At 34.2% G+C, this 20,728-nt stretch overlaps 1 protein-coding gene across 1 annotated transcript in view; it reads left to right on the forward strand.

The window, feature by feature from the left end:
- Positions 1-20,728, forward strand: part of Tex11 (testis expressed 11) — a 271,569-nt gene that overhangs the window by 107,509 nt on the left and 143,332 nt on the right. The gene's annotated exons all lie outside the window — the stretch shown is intronic.

Raw genomic sequence — 20,728 nt, forward strand, 5'->3', positions numbered from 1 at the left:
ATATTTTAATATAAAATAAAAAGAATAAAATGCAGGCCAGTCCTGTAGAACAGGAAGGATGGATGGATACATATTTACAAGTTATATGCTTCACTGTGTTTATCTTCATGGGATTATTAATGTCAAAAGGGACCTTGAAGTTTGTATAGACATTTTAGTGATTCTCAAACTTTAATGTCTTAAGAATCACTGTGGAATAAGCACTTGAAAAGATGCTCAACATCATTAGCCATCAGGTAAATGCAAATCAACCACAATGAGAAGACATTTCACATCTACTAGGTTAGCTATAATAGAAAAGATAATGGCAGCCAGGTATGGTAGCATCTGCCTGTAATTCCAGCGGCTCAGGAGGCTGAGACAGGAGGATCACAAGTTCAAAGCCAGCCTCAGCAACTTAGCAAGGCCCTAAGCAACTTAGCAAGACACTGTCTCAAAAAAATAAAATAAAATAAAAAGGGTTGGGGATGTAGCTCAGTGGTTAAGCACCCCTGGGTTCAATTCCCCATCCAAAAAAATAAGAATAAAAATAATGGCAAACATTGACAAGAATGTGGAGAATTGTAATCCTCATATACTGTTGGTGGGAATGTAAGATGGTGCAACTTCTTTGAAAAACTGTGTTATTTATTCAATAAGTTAAACAGAGTTATCATATGACCCAGTATATCAGTCAGCTTTTTGTCATTATAATAAAATATCTGTGGCATGCTACTTATGTAGCACATAGTTTGAAAGTTCAAGGTCATGCAACTGGCATTGCTTCAGTTCTAGTGATGGCCTTCTTGACTTTATCATATCATGGGTGATGGCAACAGTGGGAGTGTGTGTGTGGGAGCAAGTGGTCACATTTTAATACTGGAAGCCAAAGACAAACTAAGCTTCTGGCTCCGGATTTATAACAACTCACTGTTGTGAGAACTTACTCCAGAACGCCAGTATTCCTTTAAGAGGACAGCACCCCCAATCACCTAAGGATCTCTCACTAGACCCTACTGCTTAAAGGTTCCGCACCATGCCAACACTGCCACTCGGGGGACTGAGCCTCCAACACGTGAACCTTTGGGGAGCAAAGCACATCCAAACTATAGTATCTAGAAATTCCACTCCTAAGTTTATAACCAAGAAAATTCTAAGCATAGATCCACAAAAAAATTGTATACCAATGTTCACAGCAGCTTCATTTATAATAGGCAAATGTGGAAACAACGCACATATCTATCAACTGATTAATGGATAAATAAAATGTGGTATACCCATACTATAAAGCATGTTAAGTGAAAAACCAGTACACACAAAAAATGCATATTGTAAGATTTATTTTATATGATATGTACCAAATAGGCAGATTTATAGGCAGAAAAAAGACGAGTGATTATCCAGGGCTGTAGATGATGAAAGTGTTATAAATTTGATTAATACTTGCACAACTCTGAGAGTATACTAAAAACCATTGAATTGTGTACTTTAAATGGATAAAGTCTATGGTGTCTGAATTATACCTCAATAAAGCTGTAACTAAAAAATAATCAGGGCCATGCATGGTGGCACATGCCTATAATCCCAGTGACTCAGAAGACTGAGGCAGGAGGGTCACAAGTTTGAAGCCAGCCTTAGCAACATAGTGAGGACCTATATCACTTAGCAAGACCCAATCTCAAGATAAGAAATAAATAAAAAGGCTGGGGATGTTGCTTAGTAGTAAAACATCCCAGGATTACTGCATGGCAACATCTAAATCTTTAATTTGTCAGCTCTTCCTCAGTTCATTTTAACATTGTTCATGATGTAGTTACTTCCTGGATAAATGTGGTAACTGAACTGAACACAATATTCCGATGTGGCTAAGCAATAACATATACTTTTCATGTTCTAAATGTTCTAAACTTGTACTGTCCAATATGGTAGCAAGCAGACACATGTAGCTATTTAAATAAAATTTAAAGTTTGGTCCCTTAACCACAAGAGCCACATATCAAGTCTCAATAGCCACTTATAGCTATGGTTACCTTATTGGACAGCACAGGTAGACAACATTTCCGTTTAACAGGGATTTCTACTGGACAGCACTATTCTAGATCCAATATTTCTTTTAATGTCGACAAAATTTAAATTGGCTCTTTTCTGGGACTGTGGGTGTAGCTCAGAGGTAGAGTATGTGCTTAGCATGCATGAAATCCTGGATTCAATCCCCAATACCAAAAATAGAAAAGAAAAGAAAAATTGGATCTTTTCTGGCAGCCACATCATGTGGTTATTTTACTAGACTTACAAAACAATATTTTTATAACACCAGTTGCTCTTAATGCCTGAATTCCACATCCTTTACTTTTATGGTTGAGTAAGTACCCAGTAGCCATTCTTTTTTTTTTTTTTTTTTTTTTGTGGTGCTGGTGATTGAACCCAGGGCCTGTGCATGCAAGGCAAGCACTCTACCAACTGAGGTAGATCCCCAGCCCCCACCTACTAAATATCAGTCTGATTGTTATAGCCTGTTTTTTTAGATGTTCTGATTTTTGTGAATTTCAATTATCATGCAGTATATTAACAATTCATTCTCGTTTGTGTCATCTTCAGGTTTGATAGTCATGCCACCTGTCTTCATCTACCTCAGGGATCCACAAACTTCTTAAATGACAAGATAGAATATGTTTTAGGTTTGTGGAGTACATAGTTTCTGTCACAGCTAGTCAACTTTGCCATTGCTTTTACAGTAGCCATAGACGAAACAAGTGAAACATGTGACTATGTTCCAAAAACACTTTTGTTTTGAGAGGAGGTCTTGCTCTATTACCCAGGCTGGTCTTGACTCCCTAGGCTCAAGTAATCCTCCCACCTTAGCTTCCTGAATAGCTCTGACTATAGGCATATGCCACCATGTCTGGATCCACCAGTGAAACTTATAAAACTAAAAAAAATATATAAAACTAAAAAAAAAAACTTATAAAACTAAACAGCTGGACTACAGGTAATAGTTGCTGACTCCTAATCTAACTTGATAAATGGGGTAAAACTGAGGCCAGAACCCTCATGGCAGCACAGACTAATTTTCAGGTTAACTTCAACCCATTAATTGATGTTTTGGGTTTTTTTTTTGGGAACAATCATTGAACCTAATATAAATCTACCTAATTATTTAGCCAGATAGTCTAATTTCCTCTATCCTGTTCACAAAAAAGAAATTCACTTAATTTTAGTTTTTTAAAGTTTTGGTTGTTTTAAAGTTTTGTGCTTTTTCTTTCCAAAAAAATAATTGGAAGTGTTCTGTGTTCTAGTATAATAAAGCTTTTAAAATTTAAATAAAAATTTGGAACCCTGAAAAGAGGAAACAAACATGCCAATCACAATGACTAATAAAGTTTCCATGGATGAACATTAAATTTAACATAAAAGTCAGGTTTTCTGGTTTCTCTTGAATAACATTGAAAAATCTGGAAATAGTAAGCAAAAATCATTTGTAGTTAAGTAGCAGTTGCCACCTTTAGACATTGGATGTATACTCCAGTTTGCAGTAGTCCATACAATTTTCTCTCATAGTCTATGTGTCAGGTTGCCCATTTTTTATCATTTCTGTATGTTGTTATTATTTTTATAGCAGATATAAGAGACAAATAACATATCATGACACCCACATCTCTAAAGAAAATGGAAAAGAACAGATTTCTTTGTGATAGAAGTAGAAGAAATTCTTTTTTTAAACATTTTTTTAGAGAGAGAGAGAATTTTTTAATATTTATTTTTTAGTTTTTGGCGGACACAACATCTTTGTATGTGGTGCTGAGGATCGAACCCAGGCTGCATGCATGCCAGGCGAGCGCACTACCGCTTGAGCCACATCCCCAGCCCGTGAGAAGAAATTCTTGTATGTTTAATATACAAACAAATTGCATCAAATGATTACAACTTTTTTTTTTGGGGGGGTACTAAGGTTTGTACTCAGGGGCACTAGACCACTGAGCCACATCCCCAGCCCTATTTTGTATTTTATTTAGAGATAGGGTCTCACTGAGTTGCTTAGCACCTTACTGTTTCTAAGGCTGGCTTTGAACTCGAGATCCTCCTGCCTCAGCCTCCTGAGCTGCTGGGATTATAGGTATGTGCCCCTGTGCCTGGCATGACTACAACTTAAAAACACTTTATGCAATAAAATATAATAGAAACTATGACCAGTGCACAGACAAGGTATGTAATGAAAAACTGAATTCAAGAAAAGGAGCAAAATTTCTACTGAGTTTACTTTGGAAAGCGGAAAAAAAAAGCAATCCTATTGTAAAATGTAGCTATATTGAGGAAAAAGATTGCCAGGCATTAGGTTTACTGATACACATTTACAAAAGAACATCTATTGAGTGAAATAACAACACGTGTATTCTTAAGTTTCAAGTGGAAAGCTAAACAGAAATGCTGTTAGTTGGCACATTGAAAATATGGCTGAGAATTTATCAGACAGGTTGCTTGAAGATTATAATTTTTTGTGGTATTTTCTGTTGCACAGACATAATAAATAACACTGTCCTATAAGGCATATTTGTTTGTGGTGTCAATGAGAACTTTTATATGATAGAACTTTTGAACATAGTGCCTGAGTCTTAAGTTTAATGTAGATTGGTCAAAATAATTTAAATATAATTACAGAAAGTATTTCTGCAATGGTTAGCATTAAAATAAAGCTTGTTTTAAAACTTAAATCCAAGGTGGCAGTATTTTTAAGGCAATAAAACTTGGGCATATTGATTGTATAATTCACCAGGTAACATTTGTCCTAAAAAGCTAAACATAAAACTTGTAGATACAGTAATTATACATGTGCACTGAATAATTATTCTGTGGTTGCAACAGAGATCATACCTCCTTAAAATTATTGGATGCTCAATGCAATAGTTGCTACTGTTTCTTGTAGGTTAGAGGGGCTTAGTTGGATGTGGCGTGTCACAGGTTGGGTTGCCCTGGAAGCAGATTTTGAGATTGAGGTTTGTTTAAATGGTTTATTAAGGTGTGTTCTCAGAATCAACATCTGTGAGGGGAAGGAAAAGAGGCAAAACTAAATAAAAGGAGGAGTTGGGTTGAACTACTGTGACAAGGCCTACCTTTACTCACGAGGATCTCTGAAGCTGGGATGGTCCCTCAGGATTGTCCTCAGTTAAAGTGAGAGGATTGAGCCTTATAGCCCTGTTTTGGTTATCATTGGATGTTGGCCATCCAGTGGGTATGGTAGCTCTTTTCAACCTCGCAAGTTACCAAAGAACAATGGAGAATAAATACTTTAGTCTTGAAAGGGAGATTTGGATAATGTAACACAGCATTTATGACAGGTGCTGAAGAGATATTTTTTGAACTGCTGAGCAAATTCAGCTTGTTTGTCATCCAAGGAAAAATCCTTGCCTCACCTCAATTATTTGACCTTTTCAGTGAATATGACAACCTATATAAACATTCTGAATCTCTTTCTGCAGAAGTGCCCCTAAGTAATAACACAGATGTAAAATTTAATTCACATGTTCTTAATGAAGTCACTCTTTGGGAAACTCATTTGGTAAGGAGTAATCTGGCTCAGTTTCCTGTGCTGAAATTGATTTCCAGAGATGGAAATGATTACCTGAACTCCATGCTCACAATCATAGGCTTTAAAGATTGAATTCTAAAAGTTTTCTGATTTTCAACATTAAGATAATGAAAACATCATTTTGTCTTTCTCAATTAATATTGCTAATATGAATAATGAGCTACAAATTGAATGAATTGGATTTCAGTGTAGTATGGTACTGAATCCTAATTAGACAACTTTGGAATATTAGATGTAGTAGACATTTGTTATTTTTAGCCCTCTGTCATTCATTCATTCTGTCTTCCTCTTGATAACAGTACCTACATTTCATTTCATGTATCTGCTTCTCTCTATAAGCCTATGTGGATATTGACTTATTGGTGTAGAAGAAGGGGTTTTGGGTTTCTATTTCAAAATGGAATCATTGATTTCAGAGGGAAACTTTAATAAATTAAGTATTCATATTTATAGACTTTAAATTTAAAATATAGCTTATATTTTCTTGCCTGTTTGTACTATATTAACATGCGTCACTGTCATTCAGTTAATAACAAAGTTTGAGGGCTAGGGATATGGCTCAGTGGTAGAGTGCTTTCCCAGCAGGCATGTGAGGTCCTGGGTTCTATCCCCGACACTGGGGGGGAAAAAAACCCTCATATCTGAAAGGTGATTTTTCTTCCAGTCTTCTTTGCTCATTTTTTTTTTTTTTTTTGCACATTTAACATCTGTAGGTGGTATAGCAGTAGCATAATGGACAATGCTTTTAATAATAATTTTATAGCAAAAACATCAGTATAATGTATGTAGAGAAGTTGTTTTTAGCAACAAAAGCTAAATGCAAGAACAGTGACTGTTAGAAAGTGAATGCATTTCTGCAATTGACTAAGCTAACGTAGTTTTCTGATGATTGACTTTGATGCAGAAATAAAATTTTGAATACATAGATATTATGTGTATTGGTATTGTATATATTGAATACATAAAATTTTGAATACCTAAAAATGGATGAAAATACCATTATCTTTTAGATGATCTTTTTTTAAAATTTTAACTTTTATAATCAAGCATCACCTTTTTTCATTTCATTTTTATACTGGGGAATTGAACCCAGGGGTGCCTCACCACTGAACTACATCCCCAATTCTTTTAATTAATTATTTTGTTGTTGTTTTGAGACAGTCTCACTAAATTGCTGAGGATCTCACTGAGTTGCCTAGGCTGGCCTCAATTTTTTGTGATCTTTCTGCCTCAGCCTCCAGAATTATTGGAACTACAGGCATGTGCAACTGCTCCTAGTTCAAGTTTCACCTTTTATAGAGTATACAATTTCAGGTTATATGCTTATGAGGTCCTCATAGTATATGGTATTATTTAAGGAAAGAGCATATCCTTTAGATTCTAGAAAATCGGGTGGATGTTTTGATTCTGTTATTGTGAGTCATTTTTTTCTGAAATTGGTTGATTATATTTGTTTACTCTTTTTAAAAAATATTTTTAGTTCTAGATGGACACAACATCTTTATTTTATTTATTTATTTTTATGAGATGCTGAGGATTAAACCCAGTGACTCACACATACGAGGCAAGCACTCTACCACTGAGCTACAACCCCAGCCCTCTATGTAAACTTGTAAAAGATAAAACAAATTTGTCTTGCCCTTTTCTCAGAGAATCCTTGCTGGTTTGTGTTTAGTGCTTTTCAAACTACTGTTTATATGATTAGCTGAATATCTTGTTTAGTGCTTTTCAAACTACTGTTTATATGATTAGCTGAATATCTTGTTAAGATGCAGATTCTAATTCAGTAGGTCAGGGAAGCGGGTATGATCTAACATGTTCCCAGGTTATGCTAAAACTATTGCTCTGTGGCCCCTACTTTTAGCAAGGCTTGGGAATGTACTGCCTGTTTAAAAAATCAGAATGTTTTCTGTCTCCAGTCTTCACTACCCATCCCCATTTATTTGTCTCCTTCACAGATTCTTTTAGTCCCTTATAATGCAAATGTTTTTGATCCTGGGCCCTGAATTCTACTATAGCAACTAAGTTACTGTTATTCTCTCCTTACCTTGGGCTTTAATTCTCTTAAAACATTATATCTTTTTTTTTAATTCTACAAAGTTACCATGACTGTAATGAAAATGTTTTTAAAAGATCACATCAGAACTTATTATCCAAACAGATAACCTGTTTTTAGCTTTTTTTCTTTCCTTTGACTCCTATCTGTATGGGGACATAAATTTTCCTGTTCTAATCTTAGTATAGATCTTTATGTTCTTACTGGTGAAAGGGCTAGGGCCCTTCCTTTAATTACTGATTGGATAGGGTTAATGAATTACTGTTCATTCCAGTGACAGTAATAACAAATCAAATAATCAAAGTTATTTTGAATTGGAATGAAACTACCAAGATAGAATTTAAAAATCTATACATAGTGATCTAGGAAAATCATGCAGCAAATAAAAATACAGAACAAGAATGTAGGAAATAAAATTGACATTGCCAGACTAAAATCAGGAACAGAGGAGAGCAACATCTGGCTTGTGAAAGTCAAGATCAGAATCTTTGAAAGTCAGAATTAGGAGACAGAGGAGAAGCAATTTATTCATGCTCATCAAGAAGAATAACAGAATATCTTGCAGCTTAACCACTTTGTTCCCCCAGCCTTCCTGTGGCACAAGGCCTGATGTTATTTTATTAATGTAATAGTTTTTGAACATACTGTTGGATAATATAATAAAATATGTTTGAGCTCTCTCCAACTCTACTTATTAAATGAATTCCTGAAAAGTTGTACTCAGAGAAAATTTGACATGGGAGATATATTCCTATAGACTTAAATTATAAAAATAGGAATTGCTTATCTCCAACAAATTTTTGGCCCAAAGATACAGTAAATTCATACTTAGGAATACAGTAAAAATTTAAAAGTAAATTAAATATATTCTTCTAATACAAGTACTTGAAGTTGCAGAAATGGCATGCTAGATGTATAGAAAATAAGATAGGTTCAATACTGAGAGTTCTATCCTCTCAATAACAACAATTCCTTCATGAGTTAGATCTAAAAGTTAACTTTTAGATAATGATAATAATTTCATCATTAGCCACAAAGAAATTAAAGCAAATATTCACTGGCCCCTGAGATTTTCATTAATGATGTTCATATGGATATTCCCAGGTGACAGCTACTATCTTATCTGACTGTTGATAAGAATTATTACAGTAGGTCTTTCATCTCCTCTTCTGTTTGAGGTTAAACATCCATATGATATACTCTATGGACATTCGAAGATTTTGTTGTAATGAAAATTTTAAAATGAATTTATTTTTAGGAATCATAGATCCAGTATGTAGGAAATGAAGGTGGCACAGAAAATATACTTAATTCTTGAATCTTCAGTATATTTTCTTGGGATAGATGGTTTGTGTCTTTTGGTGGACATGTTTTTAGGGTGTTTGACGTGGGAAGAGGAGTTGGATTTTTAAATGATTGATTTCTTTAGAGTTCAATTTTCCTTAGCATATTTGGTACATTGAAGCTTATTTTATCAATGAAAATGTACATAATATGACATTTTGTTTGAGGTTTGGTTGTAGATAAACAGGACATGTGAAATAGACATTCCTCTTAATGAAATTACAGCCTGCTATGGTAAATTAAACATATATATGTTTGATCAATTAACTAACAATAAAATGCAAGATTTGAGAAATGTATAGTATAGGGGATAAACTATATAAATTTAGAGAAGAGAGTAAAAGATTACTATTAATCAGAAAATGCTTTATTGAAGAGGTAGGAATTTAGAAATGGATTAGATTTGCATAGGTAAAGGACTAGGAATTTTTGGCAGGAAGGTCAGACTGAGCACAAGGCAGGTTTGGGTACAATAATTTTGTCCAATAAAATATTTAGCATATTTTAGGGGCTGAGGCTGTAGTTCAGTGTTAGAGCGCTTACCTAGTGTGTTTGAGGCACTGGGTTTGATCCTCAGCCCCACATTAAAAATAAATAAATAAAATAAAAGTATTGTGCCATCTATAACTAAAGGTATTTAAAAAAATATTTAGCATCTTTTAAGCAAAGGTCACCATGTGGAAGACATAGGCACTGCTTTCAGGAATCTTATAAATCTTGCTTTCCAGAAAGAGGTATTTGTAAAGAAAACAATTAAGGCAATGCAGGAAAAGACCTTGCCATTATGGACTGGTAACATCATAGAGGCTTCTATGAAGGTGTGACTTGATCTAGACTGTGAAGGTAGGGTAGGATTTAAGTAAATGGAAAGGAGAAGTTTGGACATTTGTAGGATGGGCTTTAGCATAAGTAGGTATGGGAACAACATGGTCTATTCAGAATATGATGATTAATAGATCAAAGAGGCTGTAGCTTAGATTTTATATAAAGAGTTTAATCAAACATAAAGCTATTAGTATACATCAGAGTTGATATCAGGTTAAAAAACTGTGATGGAGGCAAAGGGGGACCTATTGAAAGTTTTCAAATAGGATAGTGACATGCTATTATGCTAATAGCAATAATATGTAAGAAAACGAGAGGGACAGTTAAGAGTAGGGAGATTAATTAAGAGTTGTTGCAAGTAGCTCAATATGAAGTGATCAGAGCCTGAACTAAGTTGATAGCAGTAGAAATTCATTTTTTTCACATCTGAGTTTCTACAGTAAAATACCATTTTGTTGCTGGGCAGTGAAAACACAGAGATTAAATAAAGATCTTACAGCCTAATGGGAAATACTGGCTCATAATTATGAAACCAATAGAATATTTTTCTATCACCAAAGAGGGGCTAATTAGTGGATGATTTATGAAGACAAAACCATTGAATCTCATGACTACACATTTGGCATTAAATTAATATTGTTTTGAGTTGGTTAACTGCCTCTTGTAGTTTTTGTTTTCTTACCCATCTTAGTGTTAGGCTGGCAAATTACTCACTATCTTGAGGAACTATCTTTTTTTTCAACATGTCCACAATGAAGCCATAAGCTATACAAATAAACTCCTGTTGTAAACCATACAAATAAGGCATCATATTCTCAGAGATTCCAGAATAGGATATGAAAAAGGAGAAACAAGTGAAAGACATAATGAAGGAAGACTAAGGATTTATAATTGGTTATGGGTGGGAGTGGGAACAGGAAGGCAGAAGAAGAACATAGATAGGTAGCAACAGACACGAGATGATACAGAGTCCAGGAAGAGCTGGTAGTAAATAATATAAAATGCATGTATAGAATTTATTTGAACAGTAAAGAATGAGGATTGAGAAAAATAATGGTTTTGAATATTGGACTTAGTAGGAACTTTCATCATCTTTATAATAGCTATCAATTATTTGAGGCTTGCTTTGTGCCAGGCACTTTTCTAAAACTTAGTGTTATGAGTCACTAATTTATTATTGTGTCATAGTTCTATAGATTTATTGTGTTCAACTTGGGTGGTTGTTGTTTGGGATCTCATAGGGTTGCAGTCAGATAAGGGCTACTGCTAGAGTCATCTGAACTTCAGATTCTAAACTTTTTGATTCTAAAAGCTTAGCTGTGCTGAGTATTTAATATATTTTCTTCACTCCCATGCCTGTGGCCTAATCTGGGAATGGTTGGAACAGCTGGAGGCTATTCAGGCATCTTTCTCTTTGTTTGTCTAATAATAATTCCTCACAGCACAGCATCCTCAAGGTAGTTGGACTTCTTATATCATGGCTATCTTTACCTAGAGTTCCAAGAGCCCAGGAAGAAGCTATAAGACTTCTTATGTCTTAGCATCAGAAGTCATGCAGTGTTAAAATTAAGTCACAGAATCAGTACAGATTCAAGGGGAAAGAACTATACAAGGTTGTGAATACTAGGAAGCATACGTAATTCATTGGGAGGACAGATTTAGAAGTCAGCCATTACAGTGGGCTAGGAACACTAATCCCCTACCACCACTTTGATGTGGGAAGTAGGAAATGTATTCTCTTGCCAGATGAGGATTTTCACTACTGTGCTGATTTTCTTCTCTCATGGTCCTTTTATTCAAGTCTTCAATCTCCCTGAATCTTATGCTTATGCTGGAAGGACCCCCATAACTGATCCTTTATATCATTTAGAATGGTATTTGACAGTAGAACATGGGATCAAACTTCAGTGGGCTCTAATCCTTATGCACATAACAGTGAATTGGACTAATTCCTTGAAGACGATCATCAATTGTTCTGATTTCCCACTTTGTGGGTTTTCCTAGGATATTTTTTGGGGGGCTAGCTATTATCTAACACTACCCCTTTTTGTTTCTGTGGGCTTCAGTATTTGCATCACTGATTTTCCAACAGTCTAATTGCATTTGTTTTTATTTACAGAAACCCTTCAAAGTTTTTGGCCACTGAAAATATATTTTCCAATTGTAGTTTATTCTAATATATTTATTCTATTACTTTTGAGGTAAATAAGTGAGCTCATTCTGTTGTTTTAATTTGCATGTTCATCTAGCATAGATTGATGGTTAATAATGTGAATTCTAGAGTCAGATTACATGGATTCAAGTCCTAGTTCCTCCACTTTGCAGGTGCTTAATCTCATGTAAATTGTTTAAACTATATGCTTCAGTTTACTGTACACTAATAGTATTTACCTATTGGGATTGCCTGCAGATTAAATAAATTAATTGATATAAAATTCCTCAAACATGATAGTCAATAGAATTTAGCTGTTTTTACTTTTGAAAAAACATTAGAATTAATTTCCCAAGTTGAGCTGTATGCCTTCAGAATGAAATTCACGTTCACTATTTTACATGAGATTAGTAGTCTGTCGTGGACACAATCAAGATGCTGTCTTTAGCTTCTTTAATAGTTTTATCAGCATCACTTTTGTGCTTTAGCTAAGAGTAAACTGAAGGACAATTTTTGCTAACACTGAGCCCATTTACAGGCATTGAAGGAATGATTTTTTTTTTGTGTGTGTGTATGGTGCTGGTGATTGAAACCAGGGCCTTGTGCATGTGAGGCAAGTGCTCTACCAATCGACTTATATCCCCAGCCTTAAAGGAATGGTTTATTAAAATACAATGTAACAGGGGAGGGGGTTGTAGCTCAGTGGTAGAGTGTTTGCCTAGCACATGTGAAGCACTGGGTTCAATCCTCAGCACCACATAAAAATAAATTAATAAAATAAAGGTATTGTGTTCATCTACATCTAAAAATATATTAAAAATACTATGTGACGTGTGCTATGCATATATATCAGGAAGAAGTACTGGGTGGTATAGAGAGATGTGTTCTTGCTATCAACTAAATGACCATGGGCTCTCAGGCAGTCATTTGACTTTGGGGCCTTTGATAAGCAGAATAATGTCCCCTAATGAGTTTCTACAATGTAATCTCTAATCTCTGGGACTGTGAATATATTACCTTATATAGCAAAAGGGACTTTGCGAATATAAAGTTACTTATCAGTTAAATTTAAAATAGGGAGATTATCCTGAATTATCGGGGTGGACCTGTTATAATCACATGAACATAATCACATGAGCCCTTAAGAATGCAGAAGCGGGTTGAGCTGTAGCTCAGTGGTAAAGCACTTGCTTCACATGTGTGAGGCACTGGGTTTGATCCTCAGCACCATAAAAAAATAAATAAACATACTGTGTGTTCATCTACAAGTTATATATATATAATTTTAAAAAAGAATACAGAAGGGCAATCAGAACTATTTAAAATATAATAAGTACTTAACACACCATTGCTGACTCTGAAGATATAGTGAACCATGAGCCAAGAAATGCTGGTGGCCTCTAGGAGTTGAGAAAACATACCAGTCAACAACCAGCAAGGAAATGAGGCCTCAGGCCCAGAACCTCATAGAACTAAATTCTGACAATGGCCTGACTGAACCTAGTAGTGGATTCTCCCCTACATTCTCCAGATTAGAAAGCAGAATGGACAATTCCTAGACTTTGGATTTATGAGACTCTAACCACAATTCCCATTTGAGCTTTTCATGGATTTCTGACTCAAAGAAATGTGAAATAATTAAAATATGTTTTTTAAATCTTTTTAAAAAAATATTTGTTTTAGTTGTAGGTGGACACAATAACAATTTTATTTTTATGCGGTGCCAAGGATTGAACCAAGTGCCTCATGCATGCAAGGCAAGCGCTCTACCACTGAGCCACAACCCCAGCCCCTAAAATGTGTTATTTTAAGGACTAAGTTTGTGGTAATTATTTATAGCAATAGATGAAAAATAATACAAGGCCTCAGTTGCTTCTAAGAGTTTTAGGAACTTCATAATGGCAGATTAGCCAGCTATATACTGAAATGTGTTTTTTAAAAACTATAAAGCAAATAATTGCAACCAGAGTCAGGTCTTTCAGCTATAGACTAAAATTAGGATTCAGTGCAAAGATGCCTTTTATGTATGAATTTTCTGTATATGTATGAATTATTTATATGTACAAATTCTGAAATGGAAAAATGACCATTATTATCAAACCAGAAGCTCAGTGATATCTATATGTCTACCATTATTATAAGAATTATAGTTCTTATTCCATTAAGGAATCAATTATATGCCCTATATTTCTAACAAATAATAAATTTAAACAATTTGCTGTAATTGGCAAACATACCCTTTATTTTCTATGAAACTAATCCCAAGGAGCAGAAATTCTGATATAACCTGGAAGTGATTATTTGGTACATTCCTTAGAGATGCAATATTGCTTTAGAGCAATATCCATATGAAAGATTCTCTACACAAGATAGAGCTAAGTTCATAATGACCATTCTAGTTGCCTTCACTCCCCTCTTTTAGGAATCATGTCAAGAAATACCCAATTCTCCTTTATTTTGTTATTTTCAAAAAACAACTTTATTGGCCAAGTACAATGGCACATGTCTATAATCCCAGCTACTCAGAGGCTGAGGCAGGCGAATTTCAGGTTTGAGGTCAGCCTCAGCAACTTAGTGAAACTGTCTCAAAATTAGAAATTGGCTTAGCTAGAACAATTAAGCAAGAGAAGGAAATCAAAGGGATACAAATAGAAAAGAAAGAAGTCAAATAACCATGTTTATAGATGGTGTGATACTATACTTATAAGATCCAAAAAATTCCACCAGAAGACTGCTAGAACTAATAAACAAATTCAGCAAAATATCAGGTTACAAAATCAACATACAAATATCAATAGCTTTTTTATGCATCAATAATGAATTTACTAAGAAAGAATCAGGCAAACAATCCCATCTACAATAACCTGATAAAAACACCCTAGCAATAAATCTAACCAAGAAGGTAAAGGACCTTTCATTACAGAATGAAAAGTATAGAACATTGAAGAAAGAAATTGAAGGAAACACAAGAAGATGGAAAGACCTCTCCTCCATGTTTATAGATAGGCAGAATTAATATTGTTTAAACAGCCATATTATCAAGACCAAAAATACATATTCAGTGCAATCCTCATCAAAAATACCAATAGCATTCTACGCAGAACTAGAAAAGACAATCCTAAAATTCATTTTGAAGAATAAAAGACCAAGAATAGCCAAAGAAATTATACTCCTGAGCTATAGTAACAGAAACTGCATGGTACTAGCACAAACACACACACACACACAAACATAGACCACTGATACAGAAGAGAAGACATAGAGAGAAATCCATACATCTACAGTCATCTGATCCTTGACAAAGGTGTCAAAATCATCCATTGGAGAAAAGACAGCCTTTTAAACAAATGGTGCTGGGAAACTTATTATCCATAGTAGAAGAATGAGACTAGATCCTTATCTCCCATCCTGCACAAAAGTCAATTCAAAAATGGATCAAAGACCTAGGAATTAGACCAGAAACTATATAACTCCTAGAAGAAAATTAGGGTCAACACTCTAGCATAGAGGCTCAGGCAACAACTTTCTCATTAGGATCCCTAAAACTCAGGAATGAATGCCAAGAGTTAATAAATAGAATGACATCAAATTAAAAAGTTTCTGCACAACAAAGGAAACAATTAAGAATGTGAAGAGAGAACCTATAGAATGGGAGAAAATCTTTGCCTAGCTACTCTTCTGACAGAGAATTAATATCCAGAATATATAAAGAACTCATAAACTACCAACCCCCCCATAACCCAATTAATTAATAGGCAAATGAACTAATAGATATTTCTCAAAAGAAATACAAATGGCCAACAAATACATGAAAAATATTCAACATTATTAGCAGTTAGGGAAATACAAATCAAAACTACCCTGTACCTACAAAAATATGGAAAAAACAAATAAAGGGCCCGGAATGTAGCTCAGTGGTAGAGTACCTCTGGGTTCAATCCCAGTATTGGGATAAAAAATAAACAATTTTATTAAAGCTACAATCCAGTGCATATATTTGGAATAAGTATACAATTCAAGAAGTTTTGACTATACATACACAACGTGCATGTACACACACACACACACACACATATGCTTATGAACCCATTATCAAAATCAGGATAATAAACATTTATCAACTCCAAAAGTTCCTTGTGACTATTAGTAGCCTTCTTATCTCTCCTTCACTGGACAACTATTAATCAAGAAATGCCACTATACATTGTTTGTATTTTCTAGAATTTTATATAAATGAAATACAGCATTATTCATTTTAGTCTAACTTCTTTCTCCACCTACCCCCGTACTGGTGATTGAATTCAAGACCTTGAACTACTAGGCATGTGTTCTACCATTGAGCTACTCCCCCTCCCCTGCTCGCTTGTGTGTGTATGTGTGTGTAGGAAGAGAGGGGATATCACTTATTATAATATTTTATTTATTTAGTAATTATTATTTTTTAGTAGTGCTGAGGATTGAACCCAGTGCCTCACACATGCTAGGCAAGCGCTCTACTGCTAAACTACAACTGCAGCCCCACCCCACCTGATTTTTTAAATTTTATTTTGAGAAGGAGTCTTGTTAAGTTGCCCAGACTGGCTTCAAATTTGTAATCCTTCTGCCTCAGCCTCCAAGTAGCTGGAATTTTAGGTATATGCCACTGATTCTTGTTCATTCTGGCTTCTGTCCATAATTTCTTGAGGTCCCTTCATGTTGTTGCATGTAGCTATTGTTCATTTTTTTTATTCTGTGAAGTATTCTGTGACCAATATGCCACAATTTGTTTATCTATTCACCTGCTTATGGACATTTTGATGGTTTCCAGTTTGGGACAATTCAATAAAGCTGCTATGACCATCCAGGTGCATATTTTTTTATGTACATATGCTTTCATTTGCCTTGGTAAAGACCTAGAAATGAAATGGCTAGTCTAGATGGTAAAGTATATGTTTAACTTTTCAAGAAATTGCCAAACTCTTTTTTCAAAATAGTTATAACTTTTTATTTCACATTTCAACCAGCAATATATGAGAGTTCCAGTTCCTCTGTATTCTGGCACAAATTGAATATTGTTAGCCTCTTTTCATTTAATAGGTGGAATTATATCACATTTTGACCTTAATCAGCATTTTATAATGGCTAATAATGTTGAACGTTTTTCATAAGCTTGTCATTAATGTGTTCCTTTTTGTGAAATGTTTTTCCAGATCTTTAAAAAATATTTTTAGTTGTTGATGGACCTTTATTTTATTTACTTATTTATATGCAGTGCTGAGAATCGAACCCACTGCTTCACACATGAGAGGCAAGCGCTCAACTGAGCTATAACTCTGGCCCTCTTTTGCTCATTTTTAATAGTTGTTTTCTTAGTATTGAATCAGAAACACCTTTCAATATTTTGTAAACAAGATCTTTTAAAAATTTTATTGAAGTATATAATTGATATTTTATATATTCAAGGCCAACAATGTGATATATTGATATATATGTACATTGTAAAATAATTATCACAATCAAGCTAATTAACATATCCATACCTCACATAGTTACCTTTTTGGGGGTGAAAATACTTAAGATCTACCATCTTAGCAAATTTCAAGTATAAATTATTGTTAACTATAGTTACAATGCTATACATTAGGTCTCCAGAACTTATTCATCTTGTCATTGAAAGTGAGTACCCATTGACCAACATCCCCCATCCTGGTAACCACTATTCTATTCTCTGTTTCTATGAGTTTGACTTTGTTAGATTCCACATAGAGGTGAAGTCATATAGTAATCATCTTTCTGTGTCTGACTTACTTTATTTAACATAATTTCCTCCAGGGTCATCCATGTCATTGCAAGTGAGAGAGTTTCCTTGCTTTTAATGATGAATAATATTCTGTTGTATATGTAATACACCCTGTGTTAACATTCATCCATTAATGGACATTTTGGTTGTTTACATATGTTGGCTATTATGAATAAAGCTGCAATGAACAGGGGGGTACATATATCTCTTTAGATATAATTTTACTTTCTTTGAATATATACCCAGAAGTGGGATTGCTGGCAGTTCTATTTTTAATTTTTTGAGGTACCTCTATACTATCTTCCCTAATGGCTTTAACAGTTTACATTTTCACCAACAATATATAATGGTTCCCTTTTCCCCATGTCCTCATCAACATTTGCTATCTTTTGCCTTTTTTAAATAATAGCCATTAACACTGTGAAATGATATTTCATTGTGGTTTTGATTTGCATTTCCCTGATGATTAGAGATGCTGGGCACATTTTCATATATATGATCATCATTTGTATGTCTTCATTGAAAAAAAAATGTTTGTTCAGATCTTTTGCCCTTTTTAAACTAGATTATGGGAGTTTTGCTATAGAGTTGTATATATTTTAGATATTAATCTCTCATTGGATATATGGTTTGCAAATATTTTCTCCTGTTATGTGTGTTGTTGGTTTCATTTTGTTGATTGCTTCCTTTGCTCTGCAGAAACTTTTTAGGTTTATGTAGTTCCATTTATTTCTGCTTTTGTTGCCTGTGCTTTTGGTGTCCTATCTAAAAAAAAAAATCATTGCCAAGAGCAATGTCAAGGAGCTTGTGACCTATTTTATTATTCTGAGAGTTTTATTGTTTCAATTATTACACTTCTACATATGTCTTCTACATATGTTAGGTTGATTTTTGTGTGTGTTGTACAATAAGGGTCCATTTTCATTGTTTTGCATGTGGATGTTTTGTTTTCCAAACACCATTTTTTGAAGAGACTGTACTTTTTTCACTGTGTTCTGTGTGCCCTTGTCAAAAATTAGTTGATTGTATATTATGTCTAAGTTTTCTTGTGGGCTCTCAATTATGTTCCATTTATCTATGTGTCTGTTTTATGCCAATACCCTGTTATTATGGACTACTATAGGTTTGTAGTATAATTTAAAATCAGAAAATGTGCTGCTTCCAACTTTGTTCTTTGTTTTTAAGACGTCTTTGGTTATTTAGGTTCTTTTGTGGTTCCATGTGGATTTTAGCATTGTTTTCTCTATTTTAGTGAGAAATGCTATTGGAGTTTTGATAGGGATTACCTTGAATCTATAGATTACTTTAAGTGGTATAAACATTTTAGCAACATTAATTCTTCTAATCCAGGATCACAGAATATATTTCCACTTATTTCTGTCATCTTCTATTTCTTTTATCATTGTCTTATAATTTATGGCTTACAGATCTTTCTTTAAATTTATTCTTAAGTATTGCATATTTTTTTTCACAATAGAATAAATTGAATTGTTTTCTTGATTTCCTTGTTGGATATTTCATTGTAATATAAAGAAATGCTACTGATTTTTTTATGTTGATTTTGTATCCTGAAACTTCACTGGATTTGTTTATTCTCACCACTTTTTGGTGGATTTTTTTTTTGGGGGGGGGAGGGAGTACAGGGAATTAAATCTAGGGATCCTTAACCATTGAGCCACATTCCCCACTTGTTATGTTTTATTTTGATACAGGGACTTGCTAAGTTGCTGAGGCTGATTTTGAACTTGAAATCCTCCTGCCTCCTATTTAGTAGATTCTTCAGGGTTTTCTACATGTAGGATGAATTACTTCTGCAACCAGAGACAATTATTTTAGTACTCACATTTAGCTTCTGAATCCATTTTGGGTTAATTTTTGTACATGAGTTATGGTAAAAGTCCAATATCGTTCTTTTGCATGTGAAAATTCAGTTTTCCCTGTGGAAAAGGACAGTCCCTTCACCATTGAATGGACTTTGCACCTTTGTCAAAAATCATTTGACCATTTATATAAAGGTTTATATCTAGGTTTTCTATTCCATTTCATTGGTCTGTCTGTTTTTGGTTTTGGATTTATTTTACACCAGTTACATACATTTTGATTACTGTAGCATTTTAATCAGAAAACATGAATCTTCCAACTTCCTTTTTAAGATCGTTTTGGTTATACAGGGTTCCTTGAGATCCCATATGAATTTTAGGATGGAGACGGATATTTTAATTTCCTCAAAAAAGTCATTAGTATTTTAATAGAGATTGCACTAAATCTGTAGATAACCTTGGAATTATTGACATTCTAGCAACATTAAGTCTTCCAGTCTATGTACTGTTGGCATTTTAAAAAATATTTTTTAGTTGTTGATGTACCATTTATTTATTTATTTGTGGTGCTGAAGATCGAACCCAGTGCCTCACACATGCTAGGCAAGTGCGCTGCTATTGAGTCACAACCCCAGCCCCAGCACTATTGGCATTTTTAAAATACTGGTGTATTTTTTGGTAATCAAACAAAAAGAGTCATTGGTGAAGGTAACTGGTAAATTTCTCATGTCAGTTCATGCAACTTTACTGGATCTCAGTTACCAGTTTTTAAAAATTGGCATCATTTCCAGGAGAAGGCATAGATTAGAGATTAGGAGAGAAATTATTATTTTTTAAATATTTATTTTTTGCTTATAGGTGGTAACAATATCTTTCATTTTTATATTTATGTTGTGCTGAGAATCGCACCCAGTGCCTCACACATGCTAGGCGAGTGCTCTACCTTTGAGCCACAAACCCCAACCCAGGAGAGAAATTATTGACTGTAGATGTTCATGACAAAAATATTTTGGACTTAATCCAACTGAAATTAAATGATTTATTATTGACAAATAGGTTTATTTAGATGTTTAACATCAGTTTACTTAAGCTTGGATATACTTATGTTTTTGGTACTGGGGATTGAACTCAGGGACACTCAACCACTGAGCTATATCCCCAGCCCTATTTTGTATTTTATTTAGAGACA

The sequence above is a fragment of the Marmota monax genome, unplaced genomic scaffold (assembly GCF_021218885.2).
Source record: "Marmota monax isolate L192 unplaced genomic scaffold, Marmota_monax_Labrador192_F-V1.1 WCK01_AAM20220418_F8-fsc00284, whole genome shotgun sequence".
NCBI lineage: Eukaryota > Metazoa > Chordata > Mammalia > Rodentia > Sciuridae > Marmota > Marmota monax.